This window comes from Doryrhamphus excisus, chromosome 20 (assembly GCF_030265055.1).
Source record: "Doryrhamphus excisus isolate RoL2022-K1 chromosome 20, RoL_Dexc_1.0, whole genome shotgun sequence".
Taxonomy (NCBI): Eukaryota; Metazoa; Chordata; class Actinopteri; order Syngnathiformes; family Syngnathidae; genus Doryrhamphus; species Doryrhamphus excisus.
The window spans coordinates 13,057,688-13,072,664 of record NC_080485.1 but is presented as its reverse complement, the minus strand read 5'-3'; the positions used below and the strand labels follow the sequence as shown (position 1 = coordinate 13,072,664).

General features: G+C 38.1%; 1 protein-coding gene across 1 annotated transcript in view; it reads right to left on the bottom strand.

Moving 5' to 3' along the window:
* The window catches only part of grid1a (glutamate receptor, ionotropic, delta 1a), a 300,893-nt gene extending 289,375 nt beyond the window's left edge, over nucleotides 1–11,518 (bottom strand). Inside the window, exon 1 of the mRNA XM_058058873.1 lies at nucleotides 11,442–11,518. The gene's annotated coding sequence lies outside the window, so the exon portion shown is untranslated. The remainder of the gene's footprint in view (nucleotides 1–11,441) is intronic.
* Nucleotides 11,519–14,977: the final 3,459 nt, after the last annotated feature.

Below are 14,977 nucleotides of genomic sequence, written 5' to 3'. Positions count from 1 at the left end.
TATTTTGATTTAATTCTCATAAAATTACAGACATTTTTTCCCATTTCTGCTGTTGTGTTTTTTCTCAAATTTCAACTTTCTTTTTATAAATATTCCTCTTGATGTCATTCCCATAATATTTAGTCTGATGTCATTCTTCAAACATTTTTATGCAACCTAATTTTCCAGAAATGACAACAAAATTCATTGTTTTGTTTGTTTCTCATAATATTAAAAAATAACACTAATAATAATAATAGACGTTACTCTTGTAAAATTACTACTTGTCTTTCTTTTGAATATTTTGCATTTACTCTCGCTATTTCTTTCTTCTTGAACATTTTTTTCCTCATAATTTTGAGTTTATTCCCATAATATTCCCACTGTATTCTTATAACATAACTTTTCCTGCAACTTAATTTTCCAAAAATTACAACTTTATTCATGTGTTTTGTTTTTATGACTTAAAAAAATATTTTTTTTCTTTAATACTTCAGCTTTATCGGCCAAAAAACATTATTTTTGTAAAATTACTGCAGATTTTCCATATTTTAATTTTTTTAGTTTTCTTGTTAAATTATATTTTTCAAATGTGCCACAGGCCCGCAGCTGCATGACCGCAAATGGCCCATGTGCCGCACTTTTGACACCCTTGTAGATGTCAGTGCAGGGGAACTGGTACGGCTCTGTGCTGTGAAAAAAGGCCAAATACAAAATATAATAATAAAATAATAAAATAATAAAATAATAAAATAATAAAAAATATAAAATATAAAATATAAAATATAAAATATAAAATATAAAATATAAAATATAAAATATAAAATAGTACTGCTCCACCCCTTTTGCCAAGTGCTGAGACAAGCATGAGAGGCAACGTTGGTCATCGCAACCCTTCATATTGCGGCATATCGGACACACATGCCCTGGAAGAAGTTGCCTTTTCAAATATTTATTCCGGGAAATTATTTATGAGCGTCAGGAATAAAACAACACAGCGCCTGTTGCGCCATAACTCGGCCTGGCCGGCACCATGCATTCATAAGCAGGCTTAACATATGACAGAAAAAAAAAAAAAAAAAGCCGTCTTTATTGCGGCCCCGTGTGCATCTCCGCTACGTCTGTGGGTGTCACGGTGGGGATGTGGGTGATTAGCGAGTACTCGACTATTCTCAAGAGGCCCCAAAAAGTGGATTTAAATGATGAGAGCACGCCACAAGAAGCAAAGCCAAGCTGTTAGTCATGGATGAGTACCGCTATTGGATTAGTCACTCATTAATAGTCCACTGTTCTCGGATAAAAAAACCCTTTTCTGTTTTATTTACCCCCCCCCCCAAAAAAAATAAAAAGCCTTTTGTCGTGATGTAACGGCCAGCTTGACCCCCCAGGTTTATTCAAATGCAGCACGGCCACATTTAAATTATCCCTTGACAGCGCTGCTGGAGGCGGTGCACTCTATGTGGGATGTTTACAGGGGTAATATACATGCCCCCCCCCAACCCCGCCCCCTCCCGCTGTGGCTGCTCTCTGACCTTATCGATTAGCACCGCTTTTTTTTAGTGTCACGTCCATGCAGAAGAGATACTGAGGCCGCTCTACACGTCCGACAAGCAGGAATGTTTAAACCAGGGGTCTCAAACACGCGGCCCGCGGGACACTAATTTGAGGCCCCCGCCTTGATATGAAAATTTAATGTTATTGCGGCCCGCGCAAGTTTGATATGGATGCTGTATGGTATCATGTACCCAGAAAAAATTATTACGTTTGATTCATGTTCATGTTAAAGGTTAAATAACTGTTAATAGTTGTCCTCCCTATCCGTGTGGAAGTGGTAAGTTTGTGGCTATTTAAGTTTAAAGGAAATAACTTGAAGGCTACCGTTTAGGTCGCTAGCTCTCTAGTTTGCGAGTTAGCATGTGTCTCAAGACCCTGCAGTTGCGCAATATGTTGTAAATAAAAAAAAGTATAAATGTGACTATAGTCGTGTTTTGTCATGTCTACAGGGCTCTAATAATGCTTTGGTAATTTTAATCTGAAAAAAAATAATTTGTCTACCCACCAACTATATGTGGTTTCTTAAGTTTTTATTATCATTATTATACGTATTTATTTATTACTGATTGATTGATTGAATAGTTATGCTCCCTATCCGTGTGGAAGTGGTAAGTTTTGGGCTATTTAAGTTTAAAGGAAATAACTTCCGTGCAGCCCGTTAGCTAAAATATTTAACCATATTGTTTTACATTAGGCCGAGTGGTTAGCACGCAGACCTCACAGCTAGGAGAACCCGAGTTCAATCCCACCTCTCTGTGTGGCGTTTGCATGTTCTCCTCGTGCATGCGTGGGTTTTCTCCGGGTACTCAGGTTTCCTCCCACATTCCAAAAACATGCTAGGTTAATTAGCGACTCCAAATTGTCCATAGGTATGAATGTGAGTGTGAATGGTTGTTTGTCTATATGTGCCCTGTGATTGGCTGGCCACCAGTCCAGGGGTGTACCCCGCCTCTCGCCCCGAAGACAGCTGGGATAGGCTCCAGCAACCAGAAAATGAATGAATGAATGAGTTCATCTTGTGAAAAAGGTAATTTAGATGGTGACTTTAAAATATGTCATTAAAAAAAGTATTTTTTATAAAGTCAGAAATATATATTTTTTATATCAAAGTTGCCTCTGGCATCCTTTGATTTTTTTTTTTTTGCAGCCCTTAGTGGAAAAAGTACGGCCCCCCCTAGAAGTAAGCGAAGCCTGCAGTTCAATATAACGTCATCAGAGCGGCCATATACATGCAACCTGTCACTCAATATTACTGCGGAGAAGAGATATTAGCAAGTAAAATGACCCGCAATGAAGTAGCACGGCAGGATAATATTATGGGTTGTCTGAGGTCAGACCGTCTGTGCCCTGTCCGTCTCATCGCTCTCTGGGGATTCCCACTCCCCGCGTTACCACTCCCTGCCAATTTGAAGCAGACGTACACTTCTCGTTTTTTTTTTTTGTATCGGTAGGGTGGACAAGATGGAATAAAATTCATTCATGTCAGGGTAGAAAATGTGCGTGGAATAGCAAAATGGTGTCTGCAGATCCAGGAGGTGAAGAAGCGGCGCTCTCTCTTCCAAATACACAGCCCCAGGTAACATTATAGATTAATCATGTTATGGCAGAACAAGCATGAGCTCCATCGCACCGCACGAATTTCAATAAGCTAACTGTTGAGTGCGACGTATAACCCCCCCTCCCCATCTCCAAATATTTTTGGTGAAATATTAAAAAGTTGTGTGGTGAAATATGCTGGCGAATAAAAGAGGCGAGACAGCGCTGGATGTTTCTGTCAACCTCGAGGAAGAAATTTGGACGGATGACAAGCACGTCAAAAGTTTCTGTCAGCTTTACAGAAAGAAAAAAAAAGAAATTCCCTCGCATTCGACCTTTAAAAAAAGATAACTATGGGCTGCTTCTTCTCTAGTTAAGCAATTCTGACCTTCAATTAGCACAACATGGCTTTTATGCTGCAAATAGTGAATCACTACAGCACTTGTAATACCGTCTCATTCCTTTAGGGGACAACAGTGAGCACAATGGATATCAAAGAGATTATGTAAAATAGCTAATTGCTTTGTTAGACTCACATGTTGCATGTTAACAGCACTTTATTGTCAGTCTGGTGCCCCCTAGTGGTTGGGAGTGTATAACAAATTGTACTTTGAGACTACATCCTAAATTAGGAGTGTCCAAAGTTATTTAATCAGAAAAAAAAAGAAAATGTGATGAAAAAATCAGCAGCAAAATATTAAGAGAAGTCATAATTTTTTACAAGAATAAAGAATTTATAAAGAAAATTTCAGTTTATTTAATTTTAATAGCATTAAGGTGAAATATTGGACTTTTTCAAAAAGTTTAATATTACAATAAAACACACAAAACATTTTTTTTTAAAGTTGTAATTTGCTAAAAATTTGGTTGTGAATTTTTTTTACTGTTATAAAATAGTGTAAAATATTATGGCAGTAATTGGAAATAACTGAAAAATGAGAAAAATGATTTAAAATTAAAATTTTATTTAAATTTAATTAGAAATGAAAAATGTCTTATTTGTTAAAATAATGTTTAAAAAAACAGCAAAATATTATTTTCACAATATTTAATAATAGTGTATTAAACAAATAATAGTTACAAATAATTAATTACCAGTTAAATACTTCATATTATTATGTTGAAACTCGAACCTAATTATTAATTTCATAACCAACTATTTCATGGATTATTTATTTATTGCACATTTTAATTATAAAAATATAAATGAATAATCAATAAAATCATGTATTATATTTGAATAATGTGAAACTACCTTTCAACTGTAAATTAATTATATAGCATGAATGTTAGGATTTCACGACCAACAGTGTTTTCTGATATTAAAATCACACGAAAAAATGAAAAATAATCTGCATGGTGTTGGAAAGCATCTCTTTAAAAAAATGTCCTGAATTATTTAAAAAACAAAAACAAAAACATGAATTACTCCCAATCTCCAAAGTTCCTCCCTTGCTCGTTAAGCAGCCATATTGATCAGGGTAATCCAGTGAAGAATGAATCATGGAATAAAAATAGCTTTTCCGGAGATCCCCCCCCTTATCTGGCACGAGCCGGCTGGCGATATCAAATGAATTTGGCCTGCAGAGATGTTTACGATTTATGTGGCTAGCAGCGACCGCCGGGTCATTTGTTGCGCGTGCCCTGGGCGGTGCTATCGAACCCGCTGACGGGCGAACTACATTTCACTGGAACACAGACTGCCAGTCGGTCGTTAAGGGATGAGCTCGTTTCACAATGCAAAGGAGCTTTGCCTTCTTGGGGGGATGGGGGTAGGAGGGGGGGGGCAAAGATAATAGCTCACTTCAGTCTGAGTTCATTATTAAAGTCTGAAATCCTTTAGTTAAATGAATCAAATCATTGCACTGAATTTATTATTTTATGAGCAATATATTCATATCATGACCGATTTATCTTGAGGTTTTATATTTATTATTCATTTCAATTTTTCATGATATTTTCCTAATAGTAAATTTTCCTAATATATGTATAATTTCTGATTTGTATTACTCTGTTTATGCACTTTATCTGCTCTTGTGTACTATGTATTGTACTACATTATGCTGCTGTAAAACTGAAATTTCCCATAATCCGTCTTGCCATGAAATGCCACTCACACTGACTCCGGTAGCGGTAGCTTGACCAGAGAGTGCTCCGGCATCTGAAAAAAAAAAAGTTCAACCCCAGACAAAGCTGCACCGCGCGGAACTAGTATGAGCCTCCAGCAGGGATTTCTATCTTGCGGAATGCTTGCAGCAGCCGTTTAACTCATCGAACTAATTGAAATCGAAATTTCCGGAGGGAGGAAATTGAGCAAGAGGATTGATATAACCAAGACACACACAGCTAACACTTTCAAGCACACGGCCCAGCAAAACTTTGGTCTCCATTATGCAAACTAAACACTCCCAAAGACAAAATCATCTAATGTCTTTAAAGGCACCGCCATCCAATACAATGCAAACATACCCTGACAACCAACTCTCACTTGTGACAGACGTCTTACATTCACGGATTTGGGCGATTATCCGTCACAATTGTGGTGACAGTTCCCTGCTGGCATCTGATCATTAGTATAGTGTTTAATAAGCGACACATCCAGGCTCCTTAGGATTAATTAATTGGCGGATGATGGCGCCCACGTGGTGTGTGAAGACGAGGTGCCAAGCGTTCCATTCTGTGACCCAAACACGATTGAGACGCTTATTATTTTCGCCGTCGGTGGGCTGCGATTATTTTTGGCATAAATGCAGCGCAGCCGCAGTCGCGTGGATGAGTCAGATAAACGTACGTTAACTTGCGTGGTTGTCACTCATGATACAAAAATGGCTTAACTAAGATGACATAAGGAACAGATTTATGTTCATTTGGGTGTCAAAAATGTAGTAATACAAGAAATGGAACAATTTGGAATTCAAAACAAATTTTTATGAAAAATATGCTTCGAAAGATGAACAAAACCTGGAATTCAAACTCATTAAACTTAATGTTGTTTTTGCTCAATGAATAATAAGATAATAAGCACAGAACAGAGAATGAAAACATTTGGACTTTAACCAAAAAATGAGGGAAACTATGCCTTAAAAAATTTTAAATAACGTCATACATTTGTGTTTGTTGGTAAATCTCATGAAACAATTGGTTTTTATTAATTTTTTTTCTCCATTTTTGTGATGCCAACACAGAAGCGGTACTAGTATAAGCGTAAAATACAAAATTGGTCAATTTGGAGATCAATCAAAATTTGGAGGGAAATTTAGCCTCAAAATTCAGAAACAATTTAGAGTTCAAACAAAGGCAAATCTCATAAAACGGCAATTTGTTATTTTGTTTTTCGTCTTTTCCATTTCCAAAATAGAACCAGTGATAATAACCATGGAACAACAAATGGAAAAATTTGGACTTTAACCAAAAAACTATGCCTTAAAAGTGAAAACTTGGACTTCAAAATATCATAAATGATGTCAGTAAATATCATGTTTTTTTCCAAAAGCAACAATTTGGATTTCAACCCAAATTTTTCAAAAAGAATAAGCCTCAAAAGTCAAACTTGGAGGTCAAAATATTATATGTGAAGTCAGTAAATTAAAAAAAAAAATTTAGGATAGCAAGACAAAAGTTGTACTGGTATGATAAAGAAGAATATGACAGGAAATGAAACAGTTTGGAGTTCAATCAATATTTTTGGAGAAAATTTGGAGTTCAAACAAAAACATTTTTTTTTCTTATTATTTTTTGGGGGGAGGGGGTGACTTCAAAACAATTTCAACCCAAATTTTCAAGAAGAATAAGACTCAAAAGTCAAACTTGTAGGTCAAAATATCATAAATGATGTCAGTAAATATAATGAAACAGTGCTTTTTTTTCCAAAGGAACAATTCGGATTTCAACCAAATTTTTCAAGAAAAATAAGTCAAACAAAACAAAAACAAAACATAATTTATTTTTTTATTGTTTCGCTTTTTTCCCCATTTTTGTGATGCCACCACAGAAGCGGTACCAGTGATGATAATCATAATGTACAAAATAAGTTAAATCCAAAATTTCAAGAAAAAAAATATGCCTTAAAAGTGAACAAAATCAGTTCTCATAAAACTTAAAGTGCCATTTTGCTTTTGTATTTTTTCCTCTGAAGTGGAACAGCAAATAGAGCCAAAATTTTAGATAAAAACCTATGCCTTGAAAGTCCTGGCGTTGAAAACATAATCAGAACGGGTACTCAGTAAATCTTATGAGACAGCTTTTATTGTTGGGCTTTGCATCACTCTTTTATGTTGAGTATTTTAGTTTTATTTGTTTTTCCCATACAATGGTTACACTTCACATTACGCAGTGTGACTCGAAACGCTGCCTGTATTGTCAATAACAGCTTCTACTTCCGTTATTTTGAAAAGAAGCATCTGCTAACTCAGGCGTCACCGACTCCCTACGGTGGAGTCGTTCAGCGCGGCAAAGTGCTCCTCTAAAGCGGAGAGTTAAGTCGAGTCAAAAGCCTCCAACTTTCCCTGCCTTCCCTCCCTGCCTGCCTGCCTGACTGACTTAGGATCTCTCGGACACGGAATGATGAGAACTCTGCAGAGAGCGGAAAAGACGCGTTTCAGCCACGCCTTCCCGACTGTGCAACACGACTCTTTTACTTTCACGCTCCACCAATAACATTTCAGCCAGACTGCACACGCCGGAGAAAACACACGCCTCTCAAATGTCAGAGTAGATATATGCTTTTTTTGGGGGGGGGTTCCGGCCTCCACCACACACACACATATTGCTGTCTTATTGTCGGAAGTTGAACACAATCCGTACCAGGTGACTGTTCACTTTTCACGTTTGCATTTCAGATGACTTTCATCAACATTTAAAGTAGTCAACTGGAGATTAGCCGCAGAAAGACATAGTACGTATATGTGTGTGAATGAGAGGGACCCAAGTGGAAGAGTGAGGTTACCGGGAGAAGAGATACAGAAGGTGGAGAATTTTAAGTACGTACTTCCGGTCAGAGATTGTGAAAAGGAGGTGAAGAATCGTGTGCAGGCAGGATGGAACTGGTGGAGAGAAGTGTCAGGCGGGAGTGACCATGATGGATAGGAGTCCTCCCTCAGTGGGCAAATTTGACAGAACCAGTTCATTCATTTTCTACCGCTTATCCTCACGAGGGTCGTGGGGGGTGCTGGAGCCTATCCCAGCTGTCTTCGGGCGAGAGGCGGAGTACACCCTGAACTGGTGGCCAGCCAATCACAGGGCACATATAGACAAACAACCATTCACACTCACATTCATACCTATGGACAATTTGGAGTCGCTAATTAACCTAGCATGTTTTTGGAATGTGGGAGGAAACCGGAGTACCCGGAGAAAACACACGCATTGAACGCATTGGGATTGAACTCGGGTCTCCTAGCTGTGAGGCCTGCGTGCTAACCGCTCGGCTTAATGTAAAACAACATGGTTAAATATCTTAGCTAACCAGCACAGTCATTAATTAGTTCATCTTGTGAAAAAAGGTGATTTTGATTGTGATTTTAAAATATGTCATTAAAAAAGTATTTTTTTATAAAGTCAGAAATATATATTTTTTACATCAAAGCTGCCTCATGTCCGAGGGCGGGATTGAACTCGGGTCTCCTTGCTAACTACCCAACCGCCTTGCAGCCAGAACCACTTAACAGTAAAAAATTAAACAATTAAAAATAAACAATATAAACAACCTAAAAGATGAACAATTTTACCCAGGATTAGCTACAAATACAGTTAAACAAGATAATATGAAATATGAAATATATGACCAGTATATACACTATGAGATCTTGCTAGTGAATACAATATGAAATATGAGGCATTATGAATATTGCACTTAGGGCTTGATATCGCACGTGGAACTTGATCAGAGATACAAAGAATATTTGCTACTAAAATGACGTTATTTGTCATAATTCTTAGGAAATTATAATTTGATTTATTGTTGCAAAATTACTGCAGATTTTTCCATTTTGGTTGTTGTTGTTTAATAAAAAAGATAGCTGCAAGAAGAGTAACACACTTGCGTTTTACATGAGTAGCAATACTTGCAGAGCTATATGCATAAAGATGCTGATCACTCGGGTTTCCTACAGCCACAATGGGACACTGGGTTAACTGAATCGAGGTGAGTATTTACTGGCAAAGTGGTTTCGGTCCATGCAGGGATGATACCGGTCTAAGAGAAAATGACTTTCGGCACGACGTGCACAGGCACCTCACACCCGCTGAGGAACATCCTGATGGGCTCCCGGTGAGTCTTCCGCGGCTGCGTGTTGCTCGAAGTTTCATTATCCACGTGCAGACCTCCCCCTCGCCCCCCTTCCCTTCCTTTCAGATAGCTCCATCTCAGCATCAGTCACACGCTCTTCAGAGGCACGGCCGAGACGTTCCTTACGGCCTCCAGCTCAGGCAATCAGAAGAGGGATATCCATCAAAGAGACCACAACGCCTGGCGTAGCTTAGCTTCATAATGCTCTCCAAATCACTCCATTAGAGGAGTTAGACTGGAGAAAAGGGACCAAGATGACTTGGCCATGCACAAAACAAAGCTCATTGATTGATTTTTTTTTTATTTTTTTATTTTAAGAAGCGATCATTCAGAGTAGCCGAGCATGCCGCCTGTTTTCACAGCTCCTGAATGAAGATGCAATAGAAGAAACACCCCGAGGGTTGAAGCCTAACGGAGCAAAGCATAAGTGAAAAGTCCATTTTTGTTCTTAATATCTCCTCCGACGTGTAGGAACATAAAGCAACGCCATCTGTAAACGTCTTTAAACATTTTCCCCCCCCCGTGCTATGCTCATTCATTTCAAGCGTCACTACTTTGTGACAGCGCCAAGACGCCAACGTGTACCTAATTGCCTGTGACAGATTACTACTTTTTATGATTTTCATTATTATTTTCAACCTGCTTGACTGCTCCACCATAATCCGTTAGTCCCTTAAACATGTGATGGCCATATTTACTTCAACACGTGCAGTAATAATAGCGTGGAGCAGGGGTCTCAAACAGTTTAATGTTAGTGTGGCCCGCGCAAGTTTGATATGGATACTGTATGGTACCCAGAAAAAAATATTACTAATGATTAATGTTCATGTTAAAGGTTAAATAACTGTTATAGTTATCCTCCTTATCCATGTAGAAGTGGTAAGTTTTTGGCTTTTTAAGTTTAAAGGAAATAACTTGGAGGCTACCGTTTAGGTCGCTAGCTCTCTAGTTTGCGAGTTAGCATGTGTCTCAAGACCCTGCAGTTGCGCAATATGTTGTAAATAAAAAGAGTATAAATGTGACTATAGTCGTGTTTTGTCATGTCTACAGGGCTCTAATAATGCTTTGTTCATTTTAATCTGAAAAAAATAATTTGTCTACCCACCAACTATATGTGGTTTCTTAAGTTTTTATTATTTGCTGTTTTATTATTATTATATTTATTTATTACTGATTTATTGATTTGTTTATTTATTTTTCATCTTATTTTGTGCAGAAAAACAGTGGAATGTTTTATCAGAGCTTTTATTGTAGAAAATTGGAACCAAAGCAAAGTTTTTTCATTTTTCTGTTTTTAATGAATGCGTTTTTTTTGTTGTTTTTTTTTTTACTATGTTGTTGACAAAATGCTGCTGCAAAGCAATTTTTGGACCGACTCTCTAGTCCGAAGCCAAATCCTTAGTTTTTAAGCTCTTGCAGCAGCCAAAAAAAATAAAAAAAAAAACATTAATTCTGAGTACACTGCCGATCGATACTTTAACTTTTACTTTACATGGTGGATTCGTGGGGTCGATGTGTTCTCAGAAGTTCATATGAGGAGTTGAAAAGTGCCTCCTTGGCCTTCAGCGCACTACTGAATCTATCCACGCCGCCGCCGCTCCTGTTGTTGTTATTTATAGGAAGAGGAAGCTCTGACCCGCCAAGGAAAACCACACAAAAGTCATTTTTTTTCCACACGGGCATCAATAAAGCACTTTTGGCCTTGGAGCGTCACTGTGGGGCTTGGAAATCATGTTGTTACTTAATCAGTCAACCCGCTGGACTAATTACATATCTTTCCATATATCTGTATCAGATATAGACATATTTATTATTGATACAATCAAGTGGAAAACACTGAGGGGTTCTGACATTTGACCTGAAGCCATGCTACTGAACACTTAGTGACATTAGGATAAAGTTTGACATGAGCACTAATAAATACATAAGTTATCATGCTACATATATTTTATTCCTCTATGACGTCAGCATCAGACGGTTACCATTACAGAGGTTTGCAATTAGTCGACAGGTGTTTCTGTGGGTTTGAGTTGCTCACACAAGACGTGGACAAAGTTTTTTTACGGGGACATAAAGTATATTTTACCTTTGACATCAACGAAGTTAAAGTAGTGTCTGTTCTTCCATTTGGCAAACGCTGTCTTCTCACTAGAGTGCTCCTCACTCGCCATCTCTCGCTGTGCAGGTACGACTTTGGACATGCTCTAAACACCCGCCCACACAAGTTCTCCGATTGGCTGAAAACGCAATCTTACTAAACATTAGCCAATCCTCATTGGTTATGTGCTCTAAACACCCGCCCACCTAAGTTCGCCGATTGGCTGAAAACGTAATCTTACTAAACATTAGCCAATCCTCATTGCTTATGTGCTCTAAATACCCGCCCACTCAAGTTCGCCGTTTGGCTGAAGACGCAATCTTACTAAACATTAGCCAATCCTCATTGCTTATGTTCTCTAAACACCCGCCCACTCAAGTTCTCTGATTGGCTGAAGACGCAATTTTACTAAAACCTGTGCCAATCCTCACTGTTTGTTAGATTAGTTAGATTACTGAAAAAAAAATAATGGCGTTAGTAATGCCTTTATTCCCATCACTATTTAAGTCTGCATATTCATTCATGACGAAAAAGTAGTATCCGTCACAGGTTTGTTTAACATTGACGTCTGTTAGAAGTAGAACATTTGGTAACGTTGTTGTATGAGCAACAAGTGAAACATCTGCTGTGATTTACAAGTGTCCCTGAATGCAGCGGCAACTTGTGTCCCAGGAGTCACGTGATGCACTTGAATGCACCATTTTAGAATAAAGCATGACAGCAGTTTACTAGTTTTGATTCTGCTTGTTGAGCATGAAGTGTTCATGATCGTCATGACTCGGGGGTGGGCAAACTACGGCCCGGGGGCCAAATGCGGCCCACTGAGCGTTTGAATGAGGCCCGCCAGTTGCTTTCTAAGTATTTCAACTTTTAACATACAAACTGGAAACATGACTGGCAAGTCGGATGTCTTATTTAGTATAAAAAAAAAAAAACAATAAACCTGTAAAATTAAATGAGATAGTTTGATGTGGTCTGATGTTTAAAGCGCTCCTGAATAAAAGGGACATGAGAACATACAACTAATTTTTAATTAGTTTATTTTTAATTTAATTTTTTTTATTTAATTTTAACTTTTACAGATAAAATTAGACAAATAATTCAAGGAATATTATACGCATAAAATAGTGTGTGTGTTAAATATATATGCAGGCCCCCAGGACAATTTTGTTTATTCAATGCGGCCCACAAGTCAAAATATTTTCCCACCCCTGATCTGACTGGAATAATTCCACAGTGCCCCAACTCTAAAAAAAAAAAACACTACCCACTTCTTAGTAGTATCTAAAATACAAAAATACATACAACCATCAATAAAGCCTCATGTTCGATTCTCCACTCACAGTGCCAGGTTTTGAATTGTGATGAATAGGAACAACAATATAAAAGAAATCTTCAAGACTCATCATTCAGACTTAATTATTTGTTGATACGATGCACACAGAGCGAGGAACAACTCATCCTGCTGCGTCTCCTGGCACCATGAGGCGTTCAGGCACACATGTCATTTGGACTGTTAGGCGCTAATTGATTTTCACTTTTATTCATGTACCCCCTATGGCAATTGAGGTACCCCAATTTGGGAACCACTGATCTACACCATATGTATATCGCCGGGTAGGAGAGTCTGCCAATTGATTAATGCTCCTCATGGAGGTGCGGCACTTGGCTCCAAAACAAGAGAGGTACTGCTGATCCGGTCTTAACCGCCGCTAAACGGGAAAATTACTCATCAGTGATGGAACTAAATGAAAAGTCTCGATTAGAATGAGCCAAACTAATACGTGAAACACGGTCTCCTGTCGAGCCGCTGGAGAAGATTCTCTTCCACTAATGCAATCTGACACCACGGCTTCTTGCAAGGAAGCGATAAGACCCAAATTAATATGCTGTCCGTTGAGAATTACACCAGCATAGGCGACAAAACAGAACGTCAGGGAGGAACGCACGAGCTGTTTATGAAAAAGGTAATCGAATGTTTTGTTTTTTTTTTCGCACCTGCTGCACTGGAACTATGAGGAACAACAACAACAAGGTCAGTCGGGTTCAGCGCTTTCAGTCCTTGCCAAAAGATACTGGAAGCGTGTCGCCATCATTAAAGTGAATCCTTTTAAACTAAACGTCTCTGTCATCTCATTTATTAGTCTCCCCAGTGCAAAAATGGATCCACTCCCTTTTATTAACATTGTGGCGCTGCTGTCCATGTAATACTTTTTTTTCCAAGAGCAACTCATCATATTGTCAAGACTACAAGAGTACAAACTAATACAATTATGACCACCGATCTCACAAGACTAATTTAACAACATATGACATGTTATACATGTTTTTATTACTAAGGCAAGTAGTATCGCAATCACAAAAAATAATGAAGTAATCACACGATAAAATGAAAATGAACTGTGATGGGGGGAGGCGGGGCCGCTAGCAAACACACAAGAGTGGAACGTCGTGAGGAGCAATGGAGGAGTCGAAAGGCATAGCCCCCTTTGTGGGAATCGAGCAAAGTGAGCCAGTATGCCCAAATGTGTCTGTTCACAGAGAGTCATTTACTTTAATGCAGTTAAAAAGAAATGCTGCAAAGGTTTCACAGACAGAATGAATTGTCTGTGAGAAAATATATATGTCACAGGTGACATTTCCACAACTTTACAGAGTGAAAGATGACGTTTTAAAAGAATACAAAGTTCCCTCCTTTATCCCGTAATAAGTGAAGTCGCCATCTTCATTATACGTGTTTTAACGCTGTAAATAATAATGTTTTCTCACATTTCTCTCTTGTTGAAACACTCGCAAAAAAGTTCCAAAACTTTGTTTGAATTTTAATCATCAACCTTCAGGTCTGATACACAAAATTATTCGAGCACTCATGCATATTTCACTCTGTAGCGTTTTTGTATCCTTGTTAAAATATACAGTATTGCTGCAGGAGCAGACCTAATTCTCCAAACCAATCCATCCATTCCCGATGCCATGCCACATGTTAATCAGTCGGCCATTGTTCGGTCACTCCTTTAAACCGAAGATTTACAAGCTAGCAAGCTAGCAAGCTAGCGATGACACATGCAGGAGACATTATACGTGTTTTAACGCTGTAAATAATAATGTTTTCTCACATTTCTCTCTTGTTGAAACACTCGCAAAAAAGTTCCAAAACTTTGTTTGAATTTTAATCATCAACCTTCAGGTCTGATACACAAAATTATTCGAGCACTCATGCATGTTTCACTCTGTAGCGTTTTTGTATCCTTGTTAAAATATACAATATTGCTGCAGTAGCAGACCTAATTCTCCAAACCAATCCATCCATTCCCGATGCCAAGCCACATGTTAATCAGTCGGCCATTGTTCGGTCACTCCTTTAAACCGAATATTTACAAGCTAGCAAGCTAGCGATGACATGATTGTTTGGGAGGTTTCCTTTAACACTGCTCAAATTAGTGTCATTATTGATCATTCATTCATTATAGATATTATTTGACCTCGTATTTGGGTATATTACATATTAATATCCTCTTTTCGCA